The sequence below is a fragment of the Phocoena sinus genome, chromosome 2, assembly GCF_008692025.1.
Source record: "Phocoena sinus isolate mPhoSin1 chromosome 2, mPhoSin1.pri, whole genome shotgun sequence".
Taxonomy (NCBI): Eukaryota; Metazoa; Chordata; class Mammalia; order Artiodactyla; family Phocoenidae; genus Phocoena; species Phocoena sinus.
Genome location: NC_045764.1, coordinates 173,549,550 through 173,558,278, shown reverse-complemented (window position 1 = coordinate 173,558,278; position 8,729 = coordinate 173,549,550). Strand labels below are relative to the sequence as shown.

The following is an 8,729-nucleotide window of genomic DNA, read 5'->3' as shown; positions in this document are numbered from 1 at the left end:
ACTCCACATGCGATCACCCTCTATGCTCCTGGGAACAACATGCCTCCAGCCTGGGCGACCCGCGGAGCCAACCCTGAAGTCCCTGATGGTGGTGCATCTAGTGGTGGTGGATGGCACCCCCAAGGCAGCCTGAATCCAGATTCTTCAAAGGACCTCCCCGACCAGGAAGTGCCGGACACTTTACAGTCAGCCATGAGCATCCCCGGGTCCAGAATGCAGCAGCCGTGTAACGCTACAGAAAGCAGCCGCCAGGACTGCAGACCCAGCCCTCTGAGGGCAGCACGTGGCAGGGACCCGACACCCCATTATGACCTTGCTGACTGTGGTGCGGGAGTCCCCGAAGGGAGTGGTACTCCCAGCAGGCGCCCAGCCAACAGAGCGTGATGGCCAGGCCCATCTCCACCGAGATGGCCGAGAGCTGGCGTCCCGGCACGGGGGGGCAGAGCGCATCGCTCCCGCCGCGTAATCCAAGATGCCCTTTCCCAAGGCTGGCTGCTGGACCCCCTCCGCCTGGCCCAAGCCCTGGCTCAGCACGCGGTCACAGGAGGCCGTTTAGCGGGCCTTGGCCTAGAAATGGTGCCCTCGGGCCAGTGGGGTGAGAGGGAACCCCAGGGCCCTCGTTTCAAAGGGGCAGCCAGGGCTGGGCCCGCAGGGGGGTTAAGGGCGTTGCCGTCCCCCGAAACTGTGCTCTCCTTCCTCCCTCCCCCTCCTCTGCCTCAGTGTCGCGGCCCAGCTGTTGCTGGCGCACCCATCTGCGAAGGCCTGGGTGAACCTGAGCGTCCTGTTTTCTTGAAGAAGTTTTATCATTTTGCACTTCACAGTTAGGTCTGTGATCCATTTTGGGTTAATTTTTTGTGTGAGGTCTGTATCTAGGTTCATTTGTTCTTTTGCATGTGGGCGTCCGGTGATTCTAGAACCTTTGTTGAAGAGACTCTTTTCCCCATGGAATGCCTTTGCTCTGTTGTCAAAGATCAGCTGACTACATTTGTGTGGGGTCTGTTTCTGTTTCTGTTCTGTTCCGTGGGTCTACGCGTCTGTTCTTTCACCGTGGACATATTGTCTCACAGTAAGTCTTGAGATCTTTACTTTGTTATTCTTTAGTATTGTGGCTCATGGGCTTGGGACTGGTTAATTTGCATGTGGAAAGCACACTCCCCGTTTATTCTCTCTAGGATGTGGCTAGCCCTGGGAGGTGGGTAGCCTCTTCAATGTCAACAAGGCTTCAAGATGTCAGAGCATTAGAATTACAGAAAATAAATGGGCATGATGAATATAATTGGCCCTGTGATGCTTTGACATCATTTTAAGGAACGCTTGTGGGGAGATGATAGAGGAGGATTTTAGAGGGTAGGGCATAAGTTTCTGTTGTGAGAATAGGAAGGAAGGACACAAGTGGCAAATATTAGGGGTCCTTCTAGGCTGGTCTATACCGAAGGTTCTCATCTATATGGCATTACCCAAGAAAACAGACCTGAAATTTCCGGGGTCTCTAACAATATCTCTGTGGAATCAGAGTGTGTTAAAAATATTAATATAAGAGATACATATGATTTGTTGCTGTTGTCTGTTTTCCTACAATATTATCTTGGTGTGTTTTGGGGGGCAGTTGCTGGGGGCTTGAGGTGACCGTCGGGTAAAGTCTATGTGAGGATGAGTGGTGTTGTGTGTAACCAAGGGGAAGGGGCAGTCATCGTGGTCCTGCTGGGAAGCTGGAGGGTGTAGTAGGGGAAGGCCCTGGGGAGTGGGTGTTCTCATGTAGAGGTGATGGCAAAGCTGTCGAAGTCCCCATGGGTAGCCTGCAAAAGGTGTGTGTGTCCCTTTAGAGTTGAAGGCAAACTGGCAGAAAGCCTGTTGATATAGGCACTGAACAGAGCATATCAGCCAAATCTGTAAGAGCAAAATAAATACTAGTCTTGATTGGGTGGAGGGAGTGATTTTAATAATATCGGAGGGACTTCCCTGATGGTCCAGTGGCTAAGACTCTGCACTCCCAATGCAGGGGGCCCAGGTTCGATCCCTGGTCAGGGAACTAGATCCTGCATGCATGCTACAATGAAGTTCCCACGTGCCCCAACTATGACCCAGCACAGCCAAATAAGTAAATATTCTTTAAAAAATTGGATATTGGGTCAGGGGCCTTAATGCATGAACCACAGCTTTACTGTTGTGAATCCACCAGGAGGAACCCTTTCTTTTTCCCAGGTTTCAGAATAGGCAAAGTTGGGTCGTTAAATGGAAGCAGTGGGGATATTCACCCTTTGTTAATTAGGTTTTATATACAAGTTTTACTCCCTGACGGCCCTGTTTTAACTTACGTTGGGTCATATTAACTATTTTAACTGGGGGTCTGTGGGGTCCCATTTTATCAAGTCAATTTGTAGATGCCAAAGACTTTAATTTTATTATTCATGGTGTTAGAGCGTCTTTGCTCAATATGAGATATTTTAGGGCAAAAGTACTATGACTATGGGAAATTTAGGCAAGGCTACCATTAAAGTGAAGTATATCTATTTCCCCTCTATTTTATATTCAGTTTCTTCCCTAAGATTATAGGGGCCACAGTGTTCAAATTTGGTGGGATCCCCAGGTATGACAATCATTTGAGCCCCAGTATTGATTAAGCCCCATGAAGTTTTGTCAGTGGGTGATGTCAGCAAATACTAAAGCTAATTTAGAACCTATGTTATAGAAGCACAAAAGCCAACTGGTGGTTTTTAATCTTTTTATATAAATTCTGTGGTATTTTTGTTATGTATAGTTATGTATTGATATATATAATTTATTGTATAAATTGTTAGTGTCTAAATTTTGGATCTCCAGTTGGGTCAAACTATGGACCTTTAATTTATGTATATATGTAAAATTTATTATATATTTTATAAATATATTTAAAATATTAAAAATACATACTATATGTAAAATTTATTTGTTATATATTTTATAAATATATTTATATAAGATATGTAATTTATTTATTTATTCACCTTTTGCTTTCTCCCCCTGTCTCTAGGGTTTTCCTTTTTCTTCCTTTTTTTCTCTTTTCCCCCACCTGCTTTTTTTTTTCTTTTCTGTTTGAGGCGTTTAGCTGCTTGATTCTGTGGTTTTTAGTTTCTGTCTTGGGCCGATAAGCAAAGAAGGGGCAGGGACAAGGGGCCCAGTTGTCAGCCTCTAGGTAGCAGCCACTACCTGGGACGGTTGTTTTGCCTCCCCCCGCCCCACCCCGCCCCAGGTCTCCACCAGTGTGGTCCCTCCTATTCCTCTGGGTGGAGGGAAAATGGACAACACAACGACGATGGCCCTTCCCCCAGGACCTGCAGGGTGCCACAGTCCCTGGGGTGGGCGCCCTGGCAGTGTGGCTCTGAAGAGCACGACTCTGCCCCATGGGCCAGGCTGAAAGGCAGGGCACCTTTCACGGCAGCTCAGTTTGTGCACACGTTATCAGTGCTGCCCGGTCAGGCCCGGCCACAGCACTTAGCGGGAAGTCACACCTCCTTCCCTTCAGAGGGGCCTTTGTAAACTTAGCTGGTCAACCAAGAAAAAGGGGGACCCTGGGAACGTCCTCCCGGAATCTAGGCAAGTAATGGCTCAGACCAGAACTCAAGGAATTGTGGCCACGTCCGCCAGTCCCCAGCGGCAGTGGCACCAAGCCCAAGTGTTGCCAGCAGGTGGCGCCACCCTCCCAGGCTACCACTGCCACCTGGTGGGACCAGTTAGTATGCCAAGAGCATATCCTTTTAGTCTGAGGCCAAAACACCCTGCTCGCCGCACCAATTGTTTTAAAATGTAGGTTTTATTATTATTCAGGTATGGTGAGGCCAAGAGATCAGGAGGCCACTGCCCTGGACAAGACAGTTTGTCCTGCATGGTTCCCAAGAGCGGAGGCAGTGCCACCAGGGTCACACGGGGAAGCACCAGGGTCGGGAGCCCAGGGTGTGAGGGGGAAGCAGAGCAGGAGCCCTTATTGTGGTTTCCACGAAGGATGAGGCAGGGTCAGCAGGCTTAGCATTGGTTAGTTTGAATAACTTTGTTCAGCTTGTCTGTCGAGTTGTCCGGTACCTAGCCCTGGGGTGATTTGGGCAGGGGAATACTGGCCCTGAGTACAGAGCAGGTAGGTCAGGTGGTGGGCTGGAGATAGGTGAGTTTGCTTATGGAAGGCACACTCCCCGGCCAAGCATTTACATCTCTAGAAACTGGCCAGCCCTGGAGGGCAGTCTCTTCAGGGTCAGCAATGCCTAAGATGTCAAAGCATTAGAAATACAGTAAATTTAAAAAGCTCAGATAATACACCACGCTGGTGTAGGTTTTGGTGCCACGGTTTGATTGCGGCGCACCTTTAAGCAGGTGGATTTGCCATGAGACGTCTGTCCATTCTCCTGTGGTTGGAGGTTGGTGTTGTCTCCAGGACAGGGCTCCTACCAGTAAAGCTGCTATGAACATCCCTGCACATGTCTTTGGCGAATGTCTATTTTCATTTCTTTGCAAGACGCACCCTGCTGTGAAAGTCCTGCATCACGAGGTGGATGGATGTGGAGCTTTAGCAGATTTTGCTGCAGAGTTTTCCAAACTGGCTGAACCAAGTTTTCATCTTGACGACACACTTTTCAGTCTGAAGACTCATGTCTTTCCTTTGTTCTGGGGAAATCCTCAGTTATTACTTGTTTGATGTGACTCATTCATTCTTTTTTTTTTATTATTATTTATTTATTTTAGGCTGCACTGGGTCTTTGTTGCTGCGTGTGGGCTTATTGCGGTGGCTTCTCTTGTTGTGGAGCACAGGCTCTAGGTGCGCGGGCTTCAGTAGTTGTGGCTCGCAGGCTCTACAGCGCAGGCCCAGTAGTTGTGGTGCATGGGCTTAGTTGCTCCACGGCATGTGGGATCTTCCCAGACCAGGACTTGAACCCATGTTCCCTGCATTGGCAGGTGGATTCTTAACCACCACGCCACCAGGGAAGTCCCTCCTTTTTTTTTTTTTTTTTGTAGGCTTTTAAACATTTTAAATTAATTAATTTGGTTGCACTGGGTCTTAGTTGCAGCAGGCAGGCTCCTTAGTTGCAGCATGCAAACTCTTAGTTGTGGCATGCATGTGGGATCTAGTTCCCTGACCAGGGATCGAACCCGGGTCCCCTGCATTGGGAGTGTGTAGTCTTAACCACTGTGCCACTAGGGAAGTCCCCATTCATTCTTTCATTTAGCAAATTGTTATTAAGGTCATCTCCTGTGCCAGGAACTCTTCTAGGCATTAGCGATGCAAGGGGTGAACCCAAGGGAAAAAGACACTGGAGAGGAGGGAGCAGACAGTAAGCAAATAAATAAGTACATGATGTAACAATTTATTTAAGGTTGGCAGAATCATATGTGCATATAATCAAATTATAATTCCAGTGGGAGATGGCTTCTTTGAAGCAAACAAGGCAGGGGAGGGGTAAATGTCACCTCTCCTTCATTCTCTCTCCTAGAAATCTCATTAAAAGGATGTTGGGGTTCTGTTCCTGTCCCCCAGCTCTCATTTCTTTTTTTTTTTTAATAAATTTATTTATTTTTGGCTGTGTTGGGTCTTCGTTGCTGCGTGTGGACTTTCTCTAGTTGCGGTTAGTGGGGGCTACTCTTTGTGGCGGTGCACAGGCTTCTCATTGCAGTGGCTTCTCTTGTGGAGCATGGGCTCTAGGCGTGTGGGCTTCAGGAGTTGTGCATGCGGGCTCAGTAGTTGTGGCTCACGGGCTTTAGAGTGCAGGCTCAGTGGTTGTGGCGCACGGGCTTAGTTGCTCCGTGGCATGTGGGATTTTCCCGGACCAGGGCTCAAACCCATGTCCCCTGCATTGGCAGGCGGATTCTTAACCACTGCAAAACCAGGGAAGTCCCTCTCATTTCAATAGAGGTTTTTTTTTTTTCTCCTCTGGCTGCCCCATGTGGCAAGTGGGATCTTAGTTCCCCAACCAGGGATTGAACCTGTGCCCCCTGCGGTGGAAGTGAGGATTCTTAACCATTGGACCACCAGGGAAGTTCTGAGGGTTTTTTTTTTTTTTTTTTTTTTTTAAAGAACAATACAGAAGAAAGAGAAAAAAAAAAAAAGAACAATACATACCCGCCCATCTCTGGTGTGTTTGTTTATTTTAATAGGTTGGAATAGCCCTTTATGTCTCATGGGAGACGTTACTCTCATTCCTCAGTCCAGTTCTGTTTTCTCCAGTGGCTCTGTTTTCCCAGGTGTGAAGTTTCTCCCATTCTTGGGGTGGTTGCCCTTTTTCGTGGAGTGATTTCTCTCTGTCGTTGGCTGGCTCTGGGTCACGGGCTGTTAGACTCAGCTGGCTTTGGGGAGGGCTGGGAGGTGCTGTGTGGAATGCATTCTGGCCTGTTTTCTGCAAACACGGGGCAGGAGAGGACTTTCTGCTGAGACAGCAAACACTATAGTCAAAACTTCTGGGCATAGGTGCTTTCTGCTTCTCACAGGCAGCTGAAGACACCAGAGCACCCTGACCAAGAGCCTCCTATCAGGGTCCTTCCTGGGGTTCAGTGAACCCTGCCTACTCGGGCTGGTACCCAGCTTAGGGGAAGTGGAGGAGTGGAGGGTGTGCAGGAGTCATGGAAGAGTGGCTGGCCTTGTTGGGTTCCTCTCAGTTTCCATCCACAAAAGTCCCTGTTTTCCAATATTGTTAGGGATTTAACAACAACTACTACATATATATATACACACACACACACACACACACACACATATATATGTATCTATATATATATATGTATGTATCTATGAATGTATGTATCTGTACATATGTACATTTTATACACTTCATTTTAATTTTATTTTTTGGCTACACCCTCTGACATGCAGGATCTCAGCTCCCCGACCAGGGATCGAACCTGTGCCCCCTGCAGTGGAAGTGCAGAGTCTTAACCAGTGGACCGCCAGGGAAGTCCATACACTTCACTTTTATTTATTTATTTATTTATTTATTTAAATTTAAAAGAAATATTTATTTATTTATGGCTGTGTTGGGTCTTTGTTGCTGAGCGCGGGCTTTCTCTAGTTGCAGTGAGCAGGGGCTACTCTTCGTTGTGGTGCACGGGCTTCTCATTGCAGTGGCTTCTCTTGTTGTGGAGCATGGGCTCTAGGTGCGCGGGCTTCAGTAGTTGTGGCGCTTGGGCTCAGTAGTTGTGGCTCGCGGGCTCTAGAGCACAGGCTCAGTAGTGTGGCGTATGGGCTTAGTTGCTCCACGGCATGTGAGATCTTCCTGGACCAGGGCTCGAACACTGTATCCCCTGCATTGGCAGGCAGATTCCTAACCACTGAGCCACCAGGGAAGCCCCGCTTCATTTTTAAAATAAACTTTAACATCTGGTTTATATTTACAGAAAAACGGTGAAGATAGTATTGATGGTTCCATAGCTTCCACACCCAATTCTCTTTATTTTACTATCTTACAATATAGGGACATATTATAATCTAATATACAAGGAATTAACCAAATATTCATACATTATTATTAACTAAAGCCCATACTTTATTCAGATTCCCTTAGTTTTTACCTGCTGCCCATTTTCTGGTCCAGGATCCCACCCAGGACACCACATTACAAATGAATATGCAGTTTCTTTCATTTCTAGGACCAGGAACCTGGTGGGGAGGCTAGCCCATGTGCTCTGAGTGGGTTCATCATCGTGAAGCCGAGTTTCTGTGGTCCAAGCCGACCTCAGGGAATTGGGGATTACTTGGCCATGGCAGCTGATTGGAAGTCATGAACTTTTATTCCACTCTCAGGTCTCTCTCCAGTCTGTCCTTTGACTTGTCCCCTCTTTGGCCTCAATTTTCTCATCTGTAAAATGAAGCCATTGGGCTAGTTTCACCTGGACAGACTGAGTCCTGGGGTCGATCTCTGAGTGGTTTGCTGATCTCCATCCTGGGCAGAGGTAGCTGGCAGGCATGGTGGTGCCCCAGAGGGCAGAGCTGGGACCCAGATCTCACTGGTTGTAACACGGGGCTGACACTCTGACTTTGGGCTTTTAAAGTCAAAGATCAGGGGCCTGTCCCATCTCTTCTGCTTATTCTGAGGCCCCCTTCATCTCTGAGCCTCAGTTTACCCATCTGTAAAGTGGCAGCCGCTGGGGCGGCTGGGACTTCTGAGGGTCCCTCTGGCTGTGAATAGAGCAGGTTGCCCTGGGGAGTGCTGAGTTCTCCATTCCTGGAGGTGTGCAAGCCAGGTAGGTGACACTGTTGGGTGGTGCAAGGGGTGGTGGTAACCCTAGGCTGTAAGTGTCTCTCTGTTGGACAGGGAATCCAGCCTCTCTGTTGGCCCATTTTCCTATCCTTGACTCGGGCAGGTGGCTGGCTGCCACCAGATGCCCACACCCGGTTGCCTTCCTTCCCATCTCACGCCAGGACTGCCTTTGGCCCTGGCCCACAGACTTGCGGGAGACTGGAGGGAGGCTCACCATTATTACCTGCCCACCTTGTGGTACCTCTGGCTGTCAGGCCAGTCTGCTACCTAGGTAGCTCCTACAGGCTGGGCTCCAGGTACACGAGGTACACCATACAAAGCTCCAAAGAAGCAAGAGGAGACCGGGAGGAATCCCTGAGAAGTGAAGTGAGGGGCCCTACTCCCCACAAACCAGACTCTCCATTCTGACAATTTTTGGATTCTTCAAGTCCCAGCCTTTGCAGCTTCTGTTCCCTCTACCACCAATGCCCTTGCCCTTCTTTAGCTGTTGAACTCCTACTCATCCTTTGAAGCCTA

The 8,729-nt window shown here is 48.5% G+C and overlaps 1 non-coding gene across 1 annotated transcript; it reads left to right on the top strand.

Annotated features, from left to right (window-relative positions):
- Positions 1-1,956: 1,956 nt before the first annotated feature.
- Positions 1,957-2,029, top strand: TRNAG-CCC. The gene has a single exon. It is a non-coding gene; the product is annotated as a tRNA-Gly (tRNA).
- The last annotated feature ends 6,700 nt before the right edge of the window (positions 2,030-8,729 follow it).